This window comes from Octodon degus, unplaced genomic scaffold (assembly GCF_000260255.1).
Source record: "Octodon degus isolate 3935 unplaced genomic scaffold, OctDeg1.0 scaffold00025, whole genome shotgun sequence".
Lineage (NCBI taxonomy): Eukaryota > Metazoa > Chordata > Mammalia > Rodentia > Octodontidae > Octodon > Octodon degus.
The window spans coordinates 15,345,173-15,355,401 of record NW_004524601.1 but is presented as its reverse complement, the minus strand read 5'-3'; positions in this window follow the sequence as shown (position 1 = coordinate 15,355,401).

The window sequence follows — 10,229 nt, the reverse complement described above, 5'->3', positions numbered from 1 at the left end:
TGACCTATCAGCTTATGATCCTTGCTTTAACTTGATTGGCTGCCCAGATCCTATATAAGTCTGTGACTCTACCCCCAAGGGGAGAGAAGAGGAAGATAGACGAGGGTGGAGGATCTTGTTATATCCAATTGCGCTGTACACAATAAATACTGAGAGCTGACCCACAAGTGATAGACTCTTATTGATACGGCACCGAACACCTATCATAATATATCTTGATTTTTCTTTTTCCCCCATTTTCTGCCCCTCCCTTTAACCCCTTCCCACTTTATTTACAAAGTTTTACTTCCATTTTTCCTCCTCTCATTGTTTTTCCTTGTCCCATCTTTCTTTCCCCCTACACCATCCCTGGCCCTGTTGTCATTTGAAGATTTTGCTTCCATTTCCCAAAGTATATACCACATTTTGGTCCTTATGTACACTTTTGGTTACTCACAACAGAGAAGCAATGCTGAATTTAAATGCATGTGTCCAATTTATTTCACTTGAAAGTATGGTCTCAAGGTGCAGCTGCCTAGCTATAAATGCCTTATGTTAAGATTGCTAAGACAGGGGCTGGGAGATGGCTCAGTGGAATAAGCGCTTCCCTGGCAAGCACAAGGGCCTGAGTTCAATGCCAGGTTTCACACACACACACACACAAAGATTGCTAAGACTATATTTCTAATTTTTATTTTATTTTCTGGGTTTAGAATTTAGATGCTACAATTTTGTTCAATAAAATATGTAAAGTTAACAAAATAAAATTTAAAAATTTTAGGTTTGTTTCCCAATATTTTCTTAATGAATAGTAGCTGAGCAAGTTGTATAAAGAATAAAGAATTTAATGGTCAAAAACTTGAGATTTTAGCTTTATCCTATGTAGTTGTAGTACATAAAATTCAAAATTCTTAATTGGTCAGAATGATAATTTCTTAATTTCTAAATTCAAAAGTATTAGTTATTGACTCCTAGTATATGAAAAATAAATTTAATATACTTCAAATGGATTTCATTGTCTAACAAAACTATAGTAAATACCCATAGCATAATATCTGAATGTTATAATTATAAATGATCACAAACAATAGATAGTATAGGAAGTGAGACAGCTCAGTAGAATAAGCACTCCTCTGGCAAGGACAAGGGCCTGAGTTCAATCCCTAATTCCAACAAAAAAGAAAAAAAAATTGATAGTATAAAAAGTTGAGAACATTGGTAGTTCTAAATTACATAGTTGTACTTGAGTCATGACCAAACTTTTCCTAATTCAGAAAATGACAGCATAAAGATATTCTCAGAATGTCTGGTCTTTGCAATTAATAAATGTATAGATTTCATTAACATGAAATGACATTAGAAAACACCATTTATAAATATTCATTTTCAACACCTGATATTTAGGTATTTGAATTTTTTCCTATTTTTGAATTCTAATGTATATTATGCTTTATTTAATATGGCTTTATCAAATTCTGATATATCTCTTTTACTTCTTTGCTTCTTTGTATGTCATTTTAGTATGTACTCTGTTTCACAATTTTAATGTTAAATCTGTATTTCATATATTCCTCTCAAACAGTGGTCAGTACACAGAAATAATATAGAATAGCTGTAAATCATTAGCCAGCTGGTCATATATCTTTACATAAGCTGCTAAAGAGTTCCAAGATTATTCATTAATAAATTACATATTTATATCTGCTCTACTCATGTGAATTTTATAAATCTGAAAAATTATATTGATGCTTTTAATGTGTGACTCAACACTTGCTATTTTTCAGTCTTGTTTTCTTTTGCTAATTGCAAAATGCAAATTACTATTTAATGTACATGTTCAATAAAGTTTATGTCATTTCCTTAATCCATGTTTTCTTTTTTTGTTGTTTTTTTGGTACCAGAGATTGAACTCAGGACCTTGTGTTTGCCAAGCAAACACTCTACTGAACGGCTCCCCGACCCAATCCCCATTGTCCTTAAAAAATATTTTCCTCTTCATAAAATTGTTTTTCAATCTAAAAGAAAATAACTATTCAAGAGGTCCCAGATGAATCAGAAGTATGTTTGGGATATAGCTGAAATAATATTTAGGTGGCATAGCTTATTCTGTATAGCAGAAGTTATTTTTCTCCTATTGACCCAAAAATTATATAACAAATTTTATTAAAGAAAATTCCTATGATCCAGGTGTGTTGGCACATGCCTGTAATCCCAACACCCAGGAGCCTGAAGCAGGAGGATTACTGCAGTCCAAGACCAGCCTGGCCTATAAAGTGAGCTCAACACCAGTTTGAGCTTCTTAGCGAGACCCTGTCTCAATAAGACAAAAAAAAAATAATAATAATAATAATTCTTATGATGGAAACAGTTTTCATCTGTTGCATTTAGCTATAGTAGTCATCAGAGCAGAAAGAATGTTAGAAAATGACCCTTTTTAAATAAAAATATGCTAGATAAGGCCTGTGCATAACTATCAACACAATTAAAAGCATGTAAAACAATGTTTTCTAGAAGAACTCTTAGGTGTAATAACACTGATGTGTGAAACATTTGGTATAGCTTCAACTGTCAAATTTTTAAAATTAATTTTATTGTTACACCCTAGCTGCACTTAAATATCATATAAATCATACAGAATTTGTTCCTGTAAGTGGTATATTTTGATTCCTCTTTGTTCTTAATCCCTCTGCCCCCCTTCAAATCCTGTAATCCCTATTAACAAATCTGTTTCCATATTATCCATTTTATCCTTTTTTCTTTTCTTCCTTTCCCTCTTCTCCTTCCTTAATTTCTCTTTTTTATTCCTATTTCACAATACCCATTGTACAATAGATATTGTACAATGTTGTCCTTATTTATTCTTTCAATTTCTCACACCAAGGAGACAATGCAATGTTTACATATGTGAATCAAATTTATTTTACTTAAGAAAATGGTCTCAAATTGCATCCATTTACCTAGAAATGTCTCAAGTTTACCTTTATTTGTGGCTGATAGTACTCTGTTGTATATAGAAAGAAATCTTTTTTACCCATTCCTCAGTTAATGGGCATTTGCGTTGTTTCCAAGGTGTATATCTATGACAAATTGTGCTACCCTTATATCATAGAGGTATAATGTTTTTAATTCTTCTGGGAAGATACCCAGAAGGGGTAAAGCTGGGTCAAATGGCACTTCTAATTCTAGATTTCTAAAGAATCTCATCACTGATTTCCACAGCAGTTTCTCCAGTCTACACTCCCACCAATAGTGGAGAAAGGCTCTTTTTACCCCAAAGCTCCTCACATTTGTCCTTGGTTGATTTCTTGATGATAAACATTCTTTCTGGAGTGAAATGGGATCTCAGTCTATTTGATTTGTATCTCTCAAATGACCGGGGATTGAACTCAAGCCCTTGCGCTTGGCAGGGAAGTGCTTATTCCACTGAGCCATCTCCCCATGCCCACTGAGCCATCTCCCGGGCCCCATTTTTTCTTATATTTATTTTCCATTTTATTTCTTCATTGGAGAAGTGTGTATTCATCTTAGATTCCTGTTTTTGGACTGGGTCTTCAAATATGAGAGGTCTTTTTTTTTTTCAGTTTTTTATATCAACCTACTGAATAGCAAAATATTTTAGTCAGTTGTGCACCAAACAAAACAATTCAATTCAAAATAGACATGCTCACTAATTCTATCAATGACTATTTTCTCTACTTACTAGACACTGCCTCAAAAAGTATGAGAAAAGAAACATTTCTGAGTGTCTGATAATTAAAATTTATTATGTACCAAAATTAATATTACTAAAAACTAATCTTAAGTGTTTTATATTCATGAAATATAGATAACATCACAATGAATAATTGCTAAGCTTATGATTGATACTTCTTTTGGCTTAAAGGACAAATATCAGTATTCTAGTGAGAAGTCTGGCAGGTACCATAAAAGTCATGGATTAGAATTTTGTTTTGTTGTTTAAATGTATTACAGTTGAAAATAAAATTTTGGCACTTTCTTTAGAAAAGGAAGCCCAAAGATACTTTTTTATTACAATGTTTCTTCTATAATCTCTTCATATGAGAATAAAAAAATTGTATTAGAACAGAGTCCAATAAATACTGGATTAGGATGACATATTTTAGGAAGAGACTGACAGACATTTGATTTTTTATATGTGAAAAGCCTGTCAACACCAGCAGTTTTTGGCCTGCCCATGGTCTCTGGGCGACAGTCAGCGCCATCTGTCTGAGTGGCAAACTGCCTACTCATCAATTAGTTGGACCATTTCATCGGGGTGGAAATGCCAAAGAATTATAATGGCAAGAAAGCAGATTATGTATTTCACCAACTGCTGTATCTATAGAATGCTCATGTTTATTACTACATTGTTGTCATACACGAGAAGGCCATCCAATCTACCTGAGGCAAGGCCCTTAATAAAGGCATGATAGAGACATTTAGATTGCCAGAAACTGCTGAAAAGATCTGTCTTCAACAGAAAGGAATAGGCAGGGCTGATTCGTGAGCAAGACACATTAAAGCTAAAGAACATAGCTAAAGATAGCATATTTCTGTCAATTTCTGAATGCAGACTATTTACATTTTTTTCAAATATAACATAACATAAAGCTTAGAAAAGGCAGCTGGCGAGATAGCTCAGTGGACTAAACACCTGCTTAGGCAAGCAGCATACCAGGTTCAATCCCCTGCTCCATGTGTGGCACAGGCCCCATCTCTGAGTGCACTAAACTGGTCGTCACAACCGGGCATGGTGGTACATACGTATAATCCCAGAGTTCAGGAGGTTGAGACAGGAGAATCACTACCAGGAGTGAGACCCTGTACCAAATAAATAAATAAATCTTTAAAAACAAACAAACAAATTCTTCAAAAGACCTGAAAGCCTCCTAACATTTGTGTAGAAAGGAAAAGTTTCAAAGCTGATCATAGAGGAAGGATTTGCAGAATTTGCACATTTCTAAATTTTCTTTATCGACCACAGCTAAAGTTTTTATATTATATGCCAGTGAGTAGCACAAGAATGCTACCTGGGAGGAATAGCAAGTGCAGACATAATTTGCAATAGGTTCCATGCACTCCTGGAATGTGTTCACAATGGAGGTGTTCAATTCTTATGATTCTGAGAAACATCAATCTATTTTCTACATTTTTTTCATTCTACATATTTTTTAAACAACAGGATTTTTGTAAGGAAATAAGTTATATTGTTATTGTGGGATCAGCAAAAATTTATGAGATAGGAGACCTTTTAAAAAAAATAGAACTTTTCCTACTTACAGTGACCCTGATGTCTAATTTAATAAAATACTGAGTCTGAAATATGAAACCAATAAATTAGGAAGACAATTTATGACTCAGTCTCCAACTCTCTTCTGGCTATGAACTAGTTCAATTTTAGAATGAATATTTTAACATATAAACTACTGATGCCAAATTCTGCACACAAATCCTCAAATATGCATCATGCGTTTGGTGATTAATTTTTTTTCTTTCCTGAATATTTCTGCACAACTCATTGCAGCTTAAAGCTTTTGGAACTGTAATGTATCTAGGACTCACTTATAAGGCCCTATATTTCCATATTGCATAGAAAAAGTAGAATGTTTAATTGCATCATAAAATGTAAAGGTCACCAATAAGAGAATAAATGAAGCTTTATGAGATTCACAAGAGGAAATATAGACGTTCAGGTCAAAGAAGAAATACAAACAACTTAATGTGAAATTTTGCTTTGATTTGAATCTGGAGTAAGAATTTTGAAAATGTAACAGACATTACCTAAAAGGATGAAAATGTTAACAGAAAACTCCATCTGCTGATTCCCGACAGTTAGATACCAAGAACACTCTCAAAAATGAGATTATTCTAGCACTGAGGAGAAAATGTTACAATCAGGAACAGAGACGCAGTTTATGACATAAATGACAATAATTCCCTGAATATTAAGGTGGGAACATGAATGATAATTTTTGCAATATTAATTTTATAATCTTTCACCATAGAATATGACCAAAAATGTTTTGCATACGTGTTACACTAGAAGAAATCATCACTTTGATGATGAAATATTAATTTTATCATTCATAGCCATAGAACATAACTAAAAAATGTTTTGCGCCACAGAAACAAAACCACTAGCCCAGCTGAGATCTGAACGAGAATGACATAATCCTCATAATCCCCACCAAGCAGAAAATAAGCATGCCTTATTCAGAGTTAATGTCTTTTACCTCTGGAGAGTTTTTGCTCTTTTGTATCTGTAATTCTGTGTTCTAAATTCAATATAAAATTATAAGAAACATGAAAATGTGCACAAAATCTCAATCCCTATTCAAGATGTAAAGCAAACAGTGAAACCAGATTTATACATGGATTCAGATGTTGAATTGTGAAATACTTTTAAATAACTATTATCAATATGTTAAAGGCTCATGTGAAAGAGATGTAAAATACTAATTATTTGATGGAAAATTCTGAGAGAAGAGAAAACATCAAAGTCAAGTAAGCATGCTAGACATTAAAGCTATGATAAAAGACAGATGTTTTGAAAGTGTACTCAGAAGTGTACTCGTAACAGTTGAAGAAAGAAGTAAGGAACTTGAAGATAAATCATTAATAATTAGCCAAACTGAAATACATGGAGAAAGAATGCAGAAAAACTCGAATGAGACATGTCAAATGTCTGGGTCAATTAAAAAGAAATAAAGGACCTTTGAAAAGATATGTGATTGCAAGGACTGAAGAGAGAAAGAGAAAATTAGGGAAAAGAAAAATGGTATGAGTATTTAATCAAGATATGCGACTTGGCTGGATTAGGAAACATCTAGCAGAGGAGTACAGTGTGGTTCTGGCTGTGTCTGTGGATTATAAACATGTAGACTAGGAAAGTGTAGGAGGAAGACTCAACCCCAGTGTGGGTGAAATCGAACAACTAGTTTTTAACCCGTGGGAACAAAGGAAGTTAGTGTGCATTGTGCAGAACTCTATTCTGCTGAAGCCAGAGCATCTTCTGCTACTTGTGTGGACATCAGACTCTAGCTCCTTCAGACTTCCTATCAAAATTCATCCTAGCAACTCTTCAGGAGGCTTCCAGATCTCCTATGCTGCATTGTTTATATCTCTAGCTCTGAGAGTCCCACCTTCTCTGGCTGAGCAACTCTTGAGTTCTGTAGCTCTCCACCATGCACACAATCACTGTGGGCTTCCCTGCCTTAGACCCTGTAAGCCTACCTAACAAATTCTTTTGCATTAATAAGCATGTATTTCCTAGCATTTCAGTCTCTTTGAAAGACATTAATCAATACATATTTAAATACATAATTGCTGAAAATTATCCAAAAAAATAATGAAGAAGACATTAAACTTGAGGTCCCAAGATCGCAGTGAAGCCCAAGTAAGAAAAACTCATAAACACAGCTACACACACATACCATCCACACACAGCCTACTTAAAATGCTGAAAAATCAAAGGCATAGAGAAGTACTGAGGGAAAAACGAATTTATATAAGTTACGTATTGAAAAGCATAGATAAGAGTTATAGCAAGTTTATAATCTGAAACTGTATGTGTCAAAGCAATGCTGTGATTTCTTTAAAATAACACAAGAAAAATATCCAAGCCCCAAATTAACACTGTGCTGAAATGCCATACAAAGCAAAAAAAAAAAAAAGCTTATTTGCCAAATTAGAGTGGAAGGAATTTATCGTCAGAAGATTTGAGCTATAAGAAAGATTAATTAAAAAATACGAGGTGGAAAAATTAAATGACACACACACAAAGACAAAAACATCCAGATACTGAAATACAAAAAACTTGCAAAAGCTGATTGAGCACAATACTTCAAAAGAAAGCCTAAGGAAGACAGTGACGCAAGAATAAAGACCTTTATCAAAACACTAGAATTGCTCTTCACTGGTAGATTTAGAATGTACATACAGATATTGGTTAAAAGATGAATCTCCAAGCTTTTGCAAAGATTAATAATAGATTATACCTGAAAAAAATAAAACAGGACCTGGAGAGATGGCTCAGTGGCATAAAGACAAGAAGAAAGTTATATAAGTGAAACAGCCGCTGAGAAACCTCAGAAAGAATGCAAAAGAAGTGAGAACAGGAAGTCGTGGGTTGTCCATAGGACTGGCAATGTCAGAAGTTGTAGACTTGAACCTTTCACAGCTCAGCATACTAATATGGCTTTACTTTTTATACCTTGTTTTTATACTTTTCTGTAGGATGGTTAAGACCAAGATAAAGCAAGACCTATATAACAAGAACTGTAACTTCTGTATCTGACAAGGTCAGCCAAATCCCCTCAGGGTAAATGGACTACTGGACTATATTGGAATATTTTGCTGAATTCATGCACCTAAAATATTTAAATGGCAATGGAATACCCATCTCTGACAAATCTAAACAGAAAAAGGGGATATAAATGAAAAACCATTTTGTATCTGTATATATAAAATGGTTAGGATACATATACAGCTACTTTGTCTTAATTCACTGAGAAGAAAGATTTGTACTAATAGTGCTTGGACAGAATACCATGTCTGCATCTTGTACAATGAATAACTACTATAAAGAAAACAATATGCAAGGTATTAATTATTGTAACTGTTGTACTAAACTGTTTGAAACTGTCTCATTGGTATTTGTTTTTCAATAAAATTAATGGAAAAACAAACAGGAAGTTGTAAAACTTGGCATGAACTAGATCACAGAAAGTATGAAAAACAGAAAGACATATTCATGTATTACTCAGCAAGTTCATCAACATGCACAAGGCTTCTGAGGTTTGATTGTGTAACTGCATGTGTGTTCTATTAGTTGCCAATTAAATGCATTGATCTGGATACTGAAAATAAAAATTAAGTAAAATAATACTACCACCATTAAAAATATACCTGGTAGTAAAATATGTACCTATTTCACTCATATTTAAACAGTCTTTGTATCATAGCAGGGTTGAGATTGAAGCAAGAACAAAATATTCCAGCATTATAAAGACATGTTGTGGTGGTCTGTGTGTTAAGCAGCTATTCCAATGAGGTAGATGGAGGTGGGCAGAGCGCTTGTTAGGGATACTAAGTAGGGGTAGGTGTGCTTGGTAATGAGTGACTCCATCTCAATAGAATGCTCAAAGTGAATAGGAGTGTGACTTGGAAAACATAAAAGCACTTTGAATAGAAGTTCAAATTATATAGATATTTCTCCTTATCTGTAGTCCAAGAATGGAAAAATTCAATACATGGAGATTAAAGGGGACAACGGAAGTTGAGATCAGATAAGAAGGGCCACAATAAACATAATTAATAGAGCTGAAATGAACAGTAACTGAAAAATGCTGTAGCAAAGGGGATAGATGGGAAACTAAGAGAAATAGTTCAATGAACAAATGCACTTAACTTGATGACAAACTAATTAATGCTTTAAAAATTTATAACGAAGACTGGGCGTGGTGATTGGTGCCTGTAATCCTAGTGTTTGAGAGGCTGAAAAAAGGAGAATCACTACCAGTTAGATTTGTGTAGTGAGACTCTGTAGACCCTGTACTAACACCCACACACCCACACCCACACCCACACACACTTATAGTAAATAAGTGCTGTAAATATAAGATATTATGTAAATATTTCATGATTATTTTCATGGTTATTTTATAGTGTCAGTTTTGTTTTGCCTCCTAGTGTCCACAAAAAATAAAACACTCATAAAATGCACAAAGTAAAATCAAATAGCTTTTAATTTTTTCTGATTACTTTTTAGCATTTATTGTTTTACTTATTTAGTTTTCCATTTTATTACGGGGTCTATCGGTCTCCTCATTACACCAGATCAGACTCATAGTGATCCTCCTGTTTGCAGCCTCCCAAGTGCTGGGATTATAGGCAGACGCTCCACACCCAGTCTCAATCATCATCTCAGTGCGCCTGGGGACGGGGCCAGCATGGCATGCTGGGGATTGAACCTTAGTGTTAGACCTGCCTCAGCAGGCACTTTAGTCAGTTGAGCTATCTGGCCAGCCTTTTCTGATAACATACTTGGATTATTAAACTATCCGACTAGATAGATAGATAGATAGATAGATAGATAGATAGATAGATAGATAGATAGGGAAAATTCCTACATGTATATAATTAGAACTTCTATTCAAATTTTGAAATTTGTAATAGTTTAATATTTTTTAAATTTCATGCTAAGATTTTCCCTCTCCCTGTATTACATATTCATGTCTTTTGTAACATTT